The sequence below is a fragment of the Heterodontus francisci genome, chromosome 34 (genome assembly GCF_036365525.1).
Source record: "Heterodontus francisci isolate sHetFra1 chromosome 34, sHetFra1.hap1, whole genome shotgun sequence".
In the NCBI taxonomy this organism is placed as follows: Eukaryota; Metazoa; Chordata; class Chondrichthyes; order Heterodontiformes; family Heterodontidae; genus Heterodontus; species Heterodontus francisci.
In genome coordinates, this window is record NC_090404.1 from 38,332,200 (window position 1) to 38,348,666 (window position 16,467).

At 45.1% G+C, this 16,467-nt stretch overlaps 2 pseudogenes; one reads left to right on the forward strand and one right to left on the reverse strand.

Moving 5' to 3' along the window:
- LOC137348835 (zinc finger protein 585A-like) overlaps positions 1-16,467 on the forward strand; it is a 52,983-nt pseudogene that overhangs the window by 16,224 nt on the left and 20,292 nt on the right.
- Positions 7,357-8,971, reverse strand: LOC137349384 (zinc finger protein 436-like; annotated as a pseudogene).

Consider the following 16,467-nt stretch of genomic DNA (forward strand, 5'->3'; position numbering starts at 1 on the left):
CTTTCCCACCTAACTTTGTATCTTCAGCAAACCTGCAGACATTACACTTACACTCAATCCCTTCACTTGAGTCATTTCTATAGATTGTAAATAGCTGAGGCCCAAGTACTAATCCTTGCTATACCCTGCTAGTTACAGCGTGCCAACCTAAAAATGGCCCATTTATTCCTACTCTCTGCTTTCTGTCCATTAACCAAACTTCAATCCATGCTCATATATTACCTCAATCTCATGAGTCCTAATTTTTTTTTTATTCATTCATGGGATGTGGGCGTCGCTGGCTAGGCCAGCATTTATTACCCATCCCAAATTGCCCTTGAGAAGGTGTTGGTGAGCTGCCTTCTTGAACTGCTGCAGTCCATGTGAGGTAGGTACACCCACAGTGCTTTTAGGAATGGGAATTCTATGGTTTTGACCCAGCGACAGTGAAGGAATGGTGATATAGTTCCAAGTCAGGAATGTGTGTGACTTGGAGGGGAACTTGCAGGTGGCGGTGTGCCCATGCATTTTCTGCCCTTGTCCTTTTAGTTGGTAGAGGTTGTGGGTTAGGAAGGTGCTGTCTAAGGGGCCTTGGTGCGTTGCTCCAGTGCATCTTGTAGATGGTACACACTGCTGCCACTGTGTGTCAGTGGTGGAGGGAGTGAATGTTTCATGCCAATCAAGTGGGTTGCTTTGTCCTGGATGGTGTCGGGCTTCTTGAGTGTTGTTGGAGCTGTACCATCCAGGCAAGTATTCCATCACACTCCTGACTTGTTCCTTATAGATGGTGGACAAGCTTTGGGGAGTCAGATGAGTTACTCGCTGCAGGATTCCTAGCCTCTGACCGGCTCTTGTAGCCACGGTATTTATATGGCTACTCCCAGTTCAGTTTCTGGTCAATGGTAGCCCCCAGGATGTTGATAGTGGGGGATTCAGTGATGGTACTGCAATTGAATGTCATGGGGAGATGGTTGGAGTCTTTCTTGTTGGAGATGGTCATTGCCTGGCATTTGTGTGACTTGAATGTTACTTGCCACTTATCAGCCCAAGCCTGGATATTGTCCAGGTCTTGCTGCATTTCTACACGGACTGCTTCAATATCTGAGGAGTCGCAAATGGTGCGGAACATTGTGCAATCATCAGCGAACATCCCCACTTCTGAACTTATGATTGAAGAAAGAATTGTGTGTAATAACCTCTGGTGTGGCACCTTATCAAATGCTTCTTGCTTCTTGAAAATCCAAATAAACTACTGTTTCCTCCTTATTCACCTGACTAGTTACATCCTCAAGAAACTCTTAACAGATTTGTTAAACATGATTTCTACTTCACAAGTCCATGTTGACTCTGCTGAATCATATTATGATTTTCTAAGTGCCCTGTTACCATTTCCCCAGATAATACATTCTAGCATTTTGCCTACAACTAATGTGAGGCTAATTGGACAATAGCTCCCCATTTTCTCTCTTTCTCCAAGGTTATTACTGAACCCTTTCTCAACTGATTATTTCATAAAGTGCTGTACTTGAGTCTTAATTTGGCCTTGTGCCATCTCCTAGTGGGCTTGTCCTGTCCTGTCAGTGCTGGGTCAGGCCATTGTCCAGCTCAAACAGCCCAGATAACAGGAGCCAACGAACCTTATTTCACTCCTCAGGGTGGTTTGTTTCTTGAGGTTCAGATTATCATTAAAATAACAACACGCACTGTGTCCACCCATTGTTCTCCCAGACGCACTGTCACCTCACAGTCAGGATCATGTGTCTATGAAGGGGAGATTGTTGTCCTGTCTAGACCACCCTGAATACCCTTGCTTCATAATGGTCAGGAGTAGAAGGTCCCAGTATTGTGAGAAGAGCCTCAGGGAATCAGTCCCAGTGATCCTGTAAAACAGAGGAACACATGAGTGGGAGGAGGCCATTCAACTCCTCGAGCCTGTTCCTCTATTCAGTTATATCATGACTGATCCATATCACAACTACCTTTACCAGAGTTGGTTACATATCCCTGTAACCTTACCCAATAGGTAACTCACAAGTTTTGACATTTTCCTTTTCTCCCCATCCATAGCAGCTTTTTGGGGGGACAGTGTTCCAGATTTCACTATCCTTTGTGTGAAGAAGTGCTTCCTGACAGCACCCCTGAATGGCCCAGCTCTAATTTTAATGTTGTGCCATCTTATTCTGCATTCCACCAACAGAGGAAATCATTTTTCTTTATCGACCCTCTTAAAACCTTTAATCTTCTTTAATACCTGAATTACATCACCCCTTAATATTCATACTCTATGAAATACAAGCCCAGTCTATATGACCTGTCCTCACAATTTAACCCTTTTAGCCCTGATATCATTCTGGTGAATGTGCAGTGTACCTCCTGCACAGCTGATATATCCTTCCTGAGATGTGCTGCCCAGAATTAAACACTTCACTTCAGATGATGTGTAACCAGAGTTGCATATAACTGCAGCATTACTTTCACCCTTCAGATAAAGGCAAACATTCCATTAGACATTTTAATTCCCTTTTCTCCCAGTCCAGTAGTTTTTCGTGATTTCTGTGCATGAAACCCGAAATCTCTCTGTCCCTTCACAGTTCCTAACTTTTAATCATTTAGAAAATATTCTGATTCATCTTCCTTAGATCTAAGTTACCAGAATGGTTCCAGGGATGGGAAATTTTAGTCACAAAGTGAGGTTGTAAAAGCTGGGGTTGTTCTTTTTCACACAAAGGAGATTGAGGGGAGATTTAATCGAAGTGTAAAAGATTATGACAGGCATGGATAAGTTAGACAAGGAAAACTGTTCCCATTAACTAATGGTACAAGGATTAGTGGACACAGATTGAAAGTTTTGGGCCAGAGATGCAGAGGGAATATAAGGAAGCACTTTTTTACACAGTGGGTAGTAAATGATCTGGAATTCGCTGCCCATGAGGGTGGTGGAAGCAGAGACAATCAGTGATTTCAAGAGGAAATTGGATGGTCACTTGAAGGAAATAAACTTGCAGGACTACAGGGGTCAAGCAGGGGAGTAGGACTGAGTGGATTACTGTGTGGAGAACTGTCATGGACTTGATGGGCTGAATGGTCTCCTCTGTTCCATACATGACTCTAATGTTAATGACCTCGCACTTCCCCACATTGACCTCCAGCTGTCTCTGTTATCTCCACTCGCTAAATCTATCAATGACACTATGCAATTTTTTGCTCCCTTCCAGAATACTCAATATGTCACCTAACTCAGTATGTGGGTTTGTTCAGGGAAAATCGTGTTCAACTAACTTGCTGGAGTTTTTGAAGACATAACAGAGAGGGTTGGTGGGGGCAATGTTGTTGATGTGGGGTACATGGACTTTCAAAAGGCATTTGATACAGTGCCACACAATTTATATGTATTTATTTATGAGTATTTCCAGCACTTTCTGGTTTTATTTCATCTTCCAGAAGATCTGATTTGCAAAAGTAAATCCTGGGACAGTGAGGTTTAAAAGATCTCCCGAAGGAATCATCAGCTTCTTCACACTGTGACATTGCATGTACAAAACACCAATCCTGGGCTGAGTGGGTATGGGGACAGTGAACAGAAGAGGGATGGGGAATCACCAGTGTTTGTGTTTTTACAATGAGGCATAAACAGATGGTGAGACAAAGAGAGAAATAGAGGGAGAGAAAGATTGAAATGACAGGTTAAACACAGAGGGAGAGAGACAGGCTCTGGGGCTCTCCAGTGTTTAGTGACTACCCAGCTCCCAGCCTGTGTCGAAAACCACTCTCCCCACCCCCTTGCCAAAGGCCTAATGTGTAAAGATAAATCCTGGGACAATGATAAGGAATTAACACCTTAATGGCAGTTTTAAAGAGAGTTTCTCAGCTTCTGGACAGACTGGGGCCTGGTCATGTCACTGTCCCTCTGTTGATTAGCTGAAAGATGCAGCAAATGTTCTCAACAATGACCTTGTAGGAATAAGTTCACAGATCATCAAAAAGCAGCTCCCTGGAATGTCTCTGTTCAAAGCAGCCCTGGTACCTGGATTAACATGACAATGGACAAGATCTCAGCACCTAATCGTCCCTCTCACATTTTAAATCTGTTCCCACTTTACAGTCTCTGTGTTTATAGTGGGGGATGTGTAAATGATGCAGAGATCGTCAATGTTAGTGAGTGACAGAGAAAAGGAGCCCTGGGCTATTGATGTGTCTTTTATTTTAAAAAGTCTTTGCTTTGTTCTCATCAATGTTTCATTTCTCTATCCAGGAGATTTTTAGCAGCTGTAACATGTCAATGCATGGGATAACATCATGCTGACCATTAGGACCAAGCTAATGGTTTATAAGACCTGTGTTCTCAACACCTTGCTGTATGGCTAAAAAACATGGGTGATTGACAGCTACCAGGAAAAGTAGCTCAATAATTTCCATCTTTGCTGTCTGTGGCCCATTATGGGTATATCCTGGCAGCACAAAATCACAAATGTGGCAGTCCTCTCAAAGGCAGAGCTCCCAAGTGTGTTGGCACTAATCAAACAGAGGTGGCTTTGGTGTATCAGACAAGTCCACAAGATGGAAGATGGTTTCTTACCCAAGAACCAAGGTAGCAGGGGCCAGGCGACCAGTGGGCGCCCAAAGCTCCGCTTCAAGGAATTTGCAAGTGTGACCAGAAAGCCCTAAATGTCTACTATCGCACTTGGGAGTCACTAACTGATGAAAGAGGGAAATGGCAACACATCCTGTGGACTGGTGTGCAATACCACGATGACCAGTTGCTGCAGCAGCTTGGCAACAGACGCCAATGTCAAACACAACAACTCACAGCATCACTTGGCAGCTTCATGTGCAGCACTTGTGGCAGAGCCTGCGTCTCAACGGTTGGCTTTTACAGCCATCAGCAAAGGTGAACCAAGAGAAGATAAATCACCTAAATAGATTGTTTGCTGCATGTCCATCATCTTTTACAGGTGAAAGGATGACAGTCCACTGTTTCCCTCACTCTCTCCTTTCTCTATTTTTCTCTCTCTCCCACTTCTCTCATTCAGAGAGAAAGATAGGGAGAAAGAGAGAGACACACAGAGAGAAATCCACAATCAGAAACTAAACAAATGACCTCCTTCTATGCTGTAAATGACTCTATGACTCTAAAATGAGTTAAAATGGCTGCTGTACATTGCATTTAAACATCAAAATACATCTCACTGCCTAAAACACAAACATTATTCAGGAATTATAACAAACAAACGGACAAAGAAGGACCAGAAATAAAGGTACTGAATTGGGGGAAGGCCGATTTCAATATGATAAAACAGGATCTGGCCAAAGTGGACTGGGAGCAGCTACTTGTGGGAAAGTCTAAATCAGACCAGTGGGAGTCATTCAAAAAGGAAATAGTGAAAGATCAGGGCCAACATGTTCCCAAAAGGTGAAGGGTAGGACCAACAAGTCCAGGGAACCCTAGATGTCAAGGGATATAGAGGATTGGATAATGGGGGAAAAAAGGAGGCTTATGGCAGATTCAGAGGGCTGAAAACAGTGCAGGTGCTTGTGGAGTATAGAAAGGGTGGGGTACTTAAAAAAGTAATTCGAAGAGTGAAGAGGGGGCATGAAAAATCACTGGTGGCCAAGCTAAAGGAACATCCCATGGCGTTTTATAAGTATATTAAGGTCAAGAGGATAACCAGGGAAAGAGTAGGGCCCATTCGGGACCAAAGTGACAATCTGTGTGTGGAGCCGGAGGATGTAGGTGAGGTTTGAAATGATTACTTTTCATCTGTGTTCACTATGGAGAAGGATGATGTCAGTGTAGAACACAGGGAGGGGGATTAGTGTAGGATTAGTATAAATGGGTGGTTGATGGTCAGCACAGACTCGGTGGACCGAAGGGCCTGTTTCAGTGCTGTATCTCTAAACTAAACTAAACATTCTGTTAGGAGCATGTGATACTCCTGATCCAATTTTCTTTTAGACAATTATATACCTTCAAGCACAAAAGAGGCAAATAACCTTATTAACTTTAGCAAATGTGGTGCCTCTATAGATAGAATTGCTTGTTTTTAAATATCATGACTCATGGTAGATTTTATAACATAATTAGTCACATTATAATGATTCGAAACTAAAATAATCTTGTTTGCCATGCAGATCTGATTGTAATAATGAAAACGAATGAAAAATGTGATTTTCCTTTTCAAATGGTCCAAATATTATGCAATGTAAAAAGTGTCCCAGATCTTGCTAGTGACAGTGGAGAAGTAATGAGACTAGTGTTGAACCTCCAGGAAGCAATCCCTGCACTCCAGGTCCCAATACCTGGTGGGACATCCTGCCCCATGTGCCCTAAGATCTGCAGGTCGTGAATCGGCCTATTCAGTGACCTGAAGACCCATGGCAGAAACTTTGAGTGGATGTCATCCTCAAATCGAGGGACAGCCGACGACAACCTCAACAGTAACAAGTTTGAGGTTCTGTTGCATCATCCCCAAATCAAGCTCAAATGTTTGGTAAAGGCCCTGTGACAACGCAGCAGGTCCAATAGACAGCTGTATATCCCAACAGTGATGAACACTTCTGGCTCCTGTTCTACTGCATCAATTGGTTCAGTGACAGCTGCATTTAACAGCAAGGTGAGCTGAAAATCATAACTATTGTGTTGGCTTGGAGAAAGACAGCATGTACAGAGTACTGTGCCATCAGCCTGAGAAACCCAGTGACCATTTATAGTGACTGCAGAGAGCTCACAGGATAGTTTCACTGTAACCAATGCACAGCACTAGTGGTGCAAGACACTCTTTTCCAGATAATCTTAAGCAATGCCAAAACACACATTGAAGAAAGATGGCCAGAGTTATATTCCTTGTGTTCCATCACTATGGTGTAAAAGACAGCTTCACACTGACTCAAGGTTTACAGTGTGACTGGGTCAGTAGACAGTGAAAATGGAGGTGAACAATGAATGGAATTCAGCCATACACCTGAGCAAACCGATAAGTGGAAATTCCAGATCACTTCAGTTGCTGCAAAGCACAGGACATATTAAGTTTATACAGTTCATGTTCACTGCAGGATATTCACATTCAGTAACCAGTATGTGCAGAGTTTTCAGAAATTATTTCAGACACACACTGCTGTGTAAATGGAAGCAAGTTTCAAATTCCTATTGACAGACCAATGTTTTTGCTGCAGACCAGCGACTTGCCAGCTACTGATCCTGCACCATTAATTTTAAACCATGTCAAATGAGCTGTGTCAGTTCTCAGGTGGTCTCTGCTAAGATATCCCATGAAGGCAAAAATAAACATTGGGAATTGGTCTGTGTATACACACATCTCCTTTTTGTCTATTTACAGAAGACTGACACACTGAAGTTGTGAAGGAGTTTGCAGTTCCACCCACTTGCTTTCCTGTTTGAAATTCATTTCCACCAAGGTGGAAGACTATAAAAAATAAAGGTGACATAAAAAGGTAAAAATAAAATCGCCGAGCAGCTGCAATTTCTTTCAAAGCCGGTCTTTTAGTTCAGGTCAGAAGGGGAGAAGCCAATGGTGGATTTCCGAAACATCAATGTCGGAAATCTGATATTTGATGAAAATTTCTCATCCCCGAGTTACTTGTGAACTCGCTGGTGTCTCAACAGATAGGATGAAGTAGTAAATCCCTTCACACAGTCAGAACAAGTGAATGACCGATCCCTTGTGTGAACTCCCTGGTGTTTCTGAAGGTTGGAGGACTGAGTGAATCCCTTCCCACACTCTGTGCAGGTGAATGGCCGCTCCCCAGTGTGAACTCCCTGGTGTTTCTGAAGGTTGGAGGACTGAGTGAATCCCTTCCAACACTCTGAGCAGGTGAACAGCTTCTTCCCAGTGTGAACTCGCTGGTGTGTCAGAAGGTCAGAAGTAGTAGTGAATCCTTTGCCACATTCTGTGCAGTTGAATGGTTTCTCCGCTGTGTGAATTCACTGGTGTTTCAGCAGATCAGAAGAAGTAGCGAATCCCTTCCCACACTCTGTGCAGGTGAATGGCCTCTCCCCAGTGTGAACTCGCTGGTGTGCCAGTAGCTGGGATGACTGAGTGAATCCCTTCCCACACTCAAAGCAAGTGAATGGCCTCTCCCCAGTGTGAACTCGCTGGTTTCTCAGAATGCTGGATGAAGTACTGAATCCCATCCCACACTCTATGCAGGTGAATGGCCTCTCCCCAGTGCGAACGCGCTGGTGTGTCAACAGCATGGGTAACTGAGTGAATCCCTTCCCACATTCCGTGCAGGTGAACGGCCTCTCCCCAGTGTGAATGCGCTGGTGTACAGTGAGAGTGTGGAATCGTCTGAACCCAGTCCCGCAGTGAGAGCACCTGAACGGTTTCCTGTCAGTGTGAACACATTGATGGGACATCAGTTCAGTAGAACATTTATAGCAATTCCCACAGAATGGACATTTAAAAGTCTCTCCCCAGTGTGAACTCGCTGATGTGTCAGCAGGTAGGATGCTTGAGTGAATCCCTGCTCACACTCGGTGCAGGTGAACAGCCTCTCCAGAGTGTGACTGCGTGGATGAGCTTCCAGCTCAACTGAATAATTGAATCCCTTTCCACAATCCCCATATTTACATGGTTTCTTCCCAGTGTGACTGCACTTGTGTTTCAACAGGTCCGATAATCGGCTGAAACCTCGTCCACACACAGAACATGTGTACAGTTTCTTCCCAGTCTGACTGCACTTGTGTTTCAACAGGTCCGATAATCAGCTAAAACCTCGTCCACACACAGAACATGTGTTCAGTTTCTTCCCAGTGTGACTGCACTTGTGCTTCAACAGGTCCGATAATCAGCTGAAACCTCGTCCACACAGAACATGTGTACAGTTTCTTCCCAGTGTGACTGCACTTGTGTTTCAACAGGCCAGATGATCGGCTGAAACCTCGTCCACACACAGAACATGTGTTCAGTTTCTCTCCACTCTGATCGCTGCTTTTTCTTTCCACGTTCAAAATCTGGTGATATTCAGGTTACGATAAATTGGGCGACTCCTTCAGATCCTGATCTGATGTTTTTTTGCATTTCACGACTGCAATTCCTCTCCTTCCAAAACCCTGTGAAATGGATTTTAAAAAGAAAAAAAAAAGTGTGAGAGAACCCACAAAAACACAAAGGCAGGTTGGGAAATGGAGCTGAATGAATCTGGAACATTTTGGGGACGGTACGAGGAAAAAGTGACCATGAAAGCTGCTGTTTTGACGTACAACCCCAACTGGTTCACTAATGTCCTTCAGGGAAAGGAACCCCTGCCACCCAGTCTGGACCTACACAAGACTCAGCTCTCTATGGGAGGAGAGAGAGAGAGAGAGGTGGGAGGGAGAGGGAGAGGAGAGGGATTTTATATATCTACAACTCGACCAGAACTTTGACAGAACCTCCCACACCCTCAACTTCCATCATCTAGACGGACCAGCGGAGCAGGTGTATGTGAACACCAAGTTCCCCTCCAAGTCACACACCATCCTGACTTGTCTGACATCCAGTACTGGAAGAACAGAAATTTCATCCAATTAAATATTGGGAAGTCTGAAGCTATTGTCTTCAGTCCCTGCTACAAACTCCACTCCCTAGCCACCAACTCAATCCCTTTCCCTGGCAACTGTCAGAGGCTAAACCAGACCATTCATAATTTTGGTGTCATATTTGACTCCGAGATGAGCCTCCGACTGCATATCAGCACCATCACTCAGACCGCCTATTTCCACCTCAGTAACATCACCAGACTTCACCACTGTCTCAGCTCATCTGCCTCTGAAACTTACATCCATGGATTTGTTACCTCTCACCTTGACTATTCTAACACACTCCTGGCCGGCCTCCCACATTCTACCCTCTGTAAACTGGAGATCATCCAAAACTCTGCTGCCTGTGTCCTACCTCGAACCCAGTCCTGTTCACCCATCACCACTGTGCTCACTGACCTACACAGACTCCCAGTTAAGCAGCACCTCAATTTTAAAATCCTCATCCTTGCTTTCAAATCCCTCCATATCCTCACCATCTCTATAATCTCCTCCAGCCCCACAACGCTCAGAGCTCACCTAATTCTGGCATCTTGAGCATCCCCGATTTTCATTGCTCCATCACTGGTGGCCATGCCTTCAGCTGCCAAGGCCATAAGCTTTGGAAATCCCTCCCTGATCCTCTCCGTCAATCTACCTCACCTTCCATGCTCCAGACACTTCTTAAAACTTTTGGTCATCTGCCCTAATATATCCTCATGTGGCTCAGTGTCAAATGTTATTTATTTTATTTAGAGATACAGCACTGAAACAGGCCCTTCGGCCCACGGAGTCTGTGCTGACCAACAACCACCCATTTATACTAACCCTACAGTAATCCCATATTCCCTGTCACCTACCTACACGAGGGGCAATTTACAATGGCCAATTTACCTATCACTTGCAAGTCTTTGGCTGTGGGAGGAAACGGGAGTACCCAGCGAAAACCCACGCAGTCACAGGGAGAACTTGCAAACTCCGCACAGGCAGTCCCCATAATTGAACCCAGATCCCTTGAGCTGTGAGATCTGCGGTGCTAACCACTGCGCCACCCTGTTACTTTATAAGCACTCCTGTGAAACACCTTGAAACATTTTATTGCATTAAAGGCGCGACATAAATACAAAGTTGATGTTAACTTGGACATTTATCACCATTCCTTCATCATCACTGGGTGAAAATCCTGTAACTCCTTCCCTAACACCATTGTGGAAGCACCTTCACCACACAGACTACAGTGGTTCAAGATGAAGGCCCACCATCACCTTCTCAATGGGCAACTGGAGATTGGTAATATACGCTGGTCTGGCTAGTGACGCCCATATCCCAGGAATGAAGTAACAACATGTGTATATGTAAACTGGATTAAAAACCTCTACAGAAATACTTGTTACCGAAATAATACTCTTTTACAATGAGTGGTTGGTGTTTGTTTAGCAACCTCATCTCCCCTGGAATCGATTTCCCTTGACAACCTCACTATGAAAATTGTTGGACTCCACTGGGCTCAAAAGTACTCAGGTGTAAAGCCAGCAGTTGCTCCGCCATCTACACTCCAGCTCAAACTAATGGAACAAAAAAGACCAATAGAGACATTCGGAACTAACTTCCACATCCAACACCCACAGCGTTACAAACAGGATCTTAATTGGTCCGTCTGTGTTTCTTGACTCAGTTCTGTGAGCAATGCTTGCAGTAAAACAAAAGCAAAATACTGTGGATGCTGGAAATCTGAAATAAAAGGAGAAAATACTGGAAATATTCAGCAGGTCAGGCAGCATCTGTGAAGAGAGAAACAGAGTTAACATTTCAGGCGCATCGAGCCACTGCTGCCTGCAGCCTGGAACTCGGAGTGGGAGAAGGAGGAAGAATGAGGAGAGACAATATAGTCCAACACTCACAGCAACCTACAATCCACCGACATTACCGGGATAGGGAGACAGAGTTTAGAAACACTCAGCAACACGACTCCAGTAAAAGATCCCAGGAGGAAAAGGGTGTGTGTACCTGCCCTGATATCCCCCTCCCCAGGCCTGTCAGTCAAACCCCCCACTCCTCCCAGTCCACAGCTCAGCCTAACAGCTTCCTGCACCTTGAGCCAGCCCTGCCCAGGTGTGGCCCAGTCCAAGGGGAGTCTTTGTGGAACCTGGGAGGGGGGACCTCCTGCCCTGTGCTGTGTCCCAAATGGTTCCTCCCTCCCTCCCCCAGGCCCCTTTATAACTGAGCTCAGTTTCCTTTAAAGTTTTCTCCTTTGATGTTACACTTTATTAATCTTTAATTCATCCAAAAGAGATGGAAATCTGGCGGCCGTTAACCCCGGGTCTGTCACCGGGAGAAGCCTCGCAGCTGCCGCCCCACTCGGTACAGACGCGGCACTGGGAGCTCCTTATTGGGGGTGTTGCGGCCGACACCGGGGGTTTCTGAAATCCGCCGCCGTTTACCGGCAACAGAGGAGCTTCACACGGCAAATGCTACAAACAAACTAAACCAGAATGCGCCTGCGCGCTCGGTTCATGACCTCTGACCGAAGAAGCCACCTTGATTGACGGCTGCTCGGGGCCAATAGTAGGAGAGGGCGGGACAGAAGTGTAACGCAGCCCCGCCCCCTTTGAGCAAGCCCCGCCCTCACGCGCGTGGATTGTTGGAGGACCCGCAGCCCGTACATTCCTCCAGGCCGCTCCCGCTCTCCTTATTGGCCCGCAGCTGATGTCCATCAGCCGGGCGGGCGGTGTGAGATGAGCATGCGCGGCCAGCGGCAGAGCGTGCGGTTCACACAATCTCAGAATTGTTACAGTGAAGGAGACCATTCGGCCCATCGTGTCCGCACCGGCTCTTTGAAAGAGCAATTCAGTCAATTCCATTCCCTCGCCTTCTCCCCATAACCTTGCACATTCTTCTTTTCATCTTCCTGTCTAATTCTCTTTTGAATGCTTCAATTGAACCTGCCTCCACCACACTGTCAGGCAGCACATTCCAGACCTTAACCATTTACCAAGTGAAGTTTTTCCTCATGTCACTTTTGCTTCTCTGACCAAATACTTTAAAACTGTGCACTCTGGTTCTTGATTCTTTCACTAGTGGGAACAGTTTCTCCCTATCTACTCTGTCCAGACTCCTCTTGTTTTTGAGCTCTAACAAATCACCTCTCAGCCTTCCCTTCAATGTATCTTCACAACTGAAGTTCCTCATCCTTGCAACCATTTTTGTGATATTTTTCCCTACTCTCTCCAATGCCCGCACATCTTTCCGAAAGTGCCGCACCCAGAACTGGACACAATACACCAGCTGAGGGCAAACTAGTATCTTAAACAAGTTCAACATAAGCTCTAAAATAAAAGCAAAATACTGCAGATGCTGGAAATCTGAAATAAAATCAAGAAATGCTGGAAATACTCAGCAGGACTGGCAGCATCTGTGGCGACAGAAGCAGAGTTCATGTTTCAGGTCAGTGACCCTTCATCAGAACTCAGAACAGGGTTCTGATGAAGGGTCACTGACCTGAAACGTTAACTCTGCTTCTCTCTCCACAGATGTTGCCAGACCTGCTGAGTATTTCCAGAATTTCATGTTTCTTTTTGAACATAACCTCCTTGCACTTGTACTCTATGCCTCTATTAATAAAGCCCAGGATACTGTATGCATTATTAACTGCTCTCTCAACCTGTCCTTCCACCTTCAATGACTTACGCACATATACACCCAGGTCCCTCTGCTCCTGCAGCCCTTTAGAATTGTAACCTTTATTCTATATTCTCTCTCTCAGTGTTCTTCCTACCTAAATGAAGCACTTCGCACTTCTCTGCATTGAGCTTCATCTGCCACCTGTCTGCCCATTCCACCAACTTGTCTATGTCCTTTTCGAGTTCTCCACTATCCTCCTCACAGTTCACAATGCTTCCAAGTTTCATGTCATCTGCAAACTTTGAAATTGTGCCCTGTACACCAAGGTCTAGGTCATTAATATATATCTGGAAAGCAAGGGTTCCAACACTGATCCCTGGGGAACTCCACTACAAACCTTCCTCCAGCCTGAAAAACCCTTCAACACTACTCTTTATTTCCTGACATGCAGCCAATTATCCATGTTGCTACTTTCCCTTTTATTCCATGAGCTAGAAGATTGCTCACAAGTCTGTTGTGTGGCACTGGTATCAAAGGCATTTTGAAAGTCCATGTACACCACATCAACACTTTGTTATCTCCTCAATAACTCCAGCATTAAACAAACATGATTTTCCCAAAAGAAATCTGTGTTGGCTTTCTTTAATTAACCCACATTTGCCCATGTGACTGTTAATTTTCTCCCAAATTATTCTTTCTAGAAGTTTCCCCACCACTGAAGTTAAACTGACTGGGCTGTACTTGCTGGGCTTACCTTTACACCCTTTTTTGAACAAGGGTGTAACATTTGCAATTGTCCAGTCCTCTGGCACCACCCCCAAGTCTAAGAGAGACTGAAAGATGATGGCCAGTGTCTCTGCAATTTCCAGCCTCACTTCCCTCAGTATCCTTGGTTGCATCTCATCTGGTCCTGATGCTTTATCCACTTTGAAGTACAGACAGCGATCTAATACGTCCTTTTTTAAATGAATTTTAAACCCTTCTGGTGTTTGAATTACCTCCTCTTTCATTATTGCCTGGATTGCATCTTCTTCCTTGCTAAAGACAGATGCAAAGTATTCATTTAATACCTCAGCTATGTCCCCTGCCTCCACGTGTAAGTTCCCTTATTGCTTCCCGAATCAGTCCCACACTTCTTTACCCACCCTTTTACTGTTTATATGTTTGTCAAAAACTTTGGGATTCCCTTTAATGCCAGCTGTCGATCTCTTTATATGCTCTCTCTTTGATTCTCTGATTTGTTTTTTCACTTCCCCTCTGGACATTATATTCAGCCTGTTTCTCAATAATATTTTCTACCTGGCTTCTGTCAAAAGCACACTTTTTCTTCTGTATCATTATCTCTGCCTCTTTTGTCATGCAGGGAGCTCTGGATTTATTTACCCTACTTTTCCCCTTTGAGGGAACAGATGTTGACTGTGCCCAAAATATCTGTTCTTTGAAGGTAGCCCACTGTTCAGCTACCAGTTTTCCTGCCAACGTTTGAATCCAATTGATTCACCCCAGCTCCATTCTTACCCCATTGAAGTTGTCTTTCCCCCAGTGAATTATTCTTACTCTGGATTGTTCTTTGTCCTTTTCCATAGTCAGCCGAAATATTATGATACAATGATCACTCTCCCCTACATGCTGTCCTATTGATACTTGATCCACTTGGCCCTTCTCATTCCTCAGAACCAGGTCTAGCAGTGCCTCCTTTCTCATTTGATGAGCAACATACTGCTGTAAAAAAGTTTCCTGAACACACTCTCGGAACTCTTGCCCCTCAATTCCCTTTACACTACTACTATCCCAGTCCATGTTTGAATAATTAAAGTCCTCCATTATAACTAACCTATAATTTTTGCACCTCTCTGTAATGTCCTTGCAAATTTGTTCCTCCACGTCCTTCCCACTTGCTGGTGGCCGAAAGACAACACCGAGCAATGTAAATGCACCTTTTTTGTTCCTTAGCTCTAGCTAAATTGATTCTGTCCTCGACTCCTACGGGACATCTTTTTCCTCCAACACTGCAATGCTCTCCTTAATCAATACTGCCATCCCTCCCGCCTTTTCCCTTTCTTATCTTTCCTAAGCATCTTGTATCCAGGAAGATTTAACACCCAGTCCTGCCCTTCTTTGAGCCAGGTCTCTGTTATAGATACAGCATCATATTTCCACATGGCAATCTGTGCCTGTACCTCATCAATCTTATTAACCACACTCTGTGCATTCACATACATGCACATTAACCCTGATTTAGACTTTATTACTTTCTCCCTGACTCTGACCCCACCTAATAACTTACTATTCCCTACTCTAGTGCTATCTATCTCTCCCAGTATTCTGTGCACCTTGGTGTTCCTCTCTGGTATTTCCTCCTGGTTCCCACACCCCTGACAAGTTACCAGTTTTGCTATCCTTCAATCTGAGATCCCTCTAAGGCTCCCATCCCCCTGCCAATCTAGTTTAAACCCTTCCCAACAGCACTAGCAAATCTTCTGCGAGGATATTAGTCCCAGTCCTGTTAAGATGCAACCCGTCCACCTTGTACAGGTTCCACCTGCCCCCGAACTGGTCTCAGTGCCTCAGAAATCTGATGTCCTCCCTCCTGCACCAGTTCTCCAGCCACATGTTCAATCACTCAATTCTCCTATTCCTATGTTTACTTGCACATGGGACTGGGAGTAATCCGATGTATTCCCCCTTCCTACCTATTTTATTGGTGCCAATGTGGACCACGACCTCTGGCTGTTCACCTTCCCCCAGGAAGGCAACACACGATCCTGGAGTCTAATCTACGGTCACAGAAACACCTGTCTGTTCCCCTGACTAATGAATCCCCTATCATTACTGCTCTTACACTCTTCCTCCTCTCCTCCTGTGCAGCTGAGCCACCTGTGGTGCCACAATCATGGCTCTGTCTGCACTCCTCTGAGGAACCATCACCCTCACCAGTATCCAAAATCGAAAACCGATTAGCGAGTGAGATCAACTCAGGGGACTCCTGCACTACCTACCTTAGACTGTCTGGCGGTCACCCATTCCCTCTCGACCTGCATGCTCCTAACCTGTGGTGTGACCACCTCGCTAAACCTGCTATCCATGTAGTTCTCTGCATTGTGGATGCACCACAGTGACTCCAGCCACTGCTCGAGATCCAAAACCTAGAGCTCAAGCTTGTGCAGCCAGTGACACTTCCTGCAGACGTGTTTGTCCAGGACACATGGTGCGTCCACGACATCCCACATGTCACAAGCTGTGCTTTGCTCTCGGCCAAGCTGCACTGCCAAACCTTAACTTAACAGACTATTTATAATGAGTAGAATATCTGACCAGTTACTCACCAACCAGCTCTTTCCACTGCACAG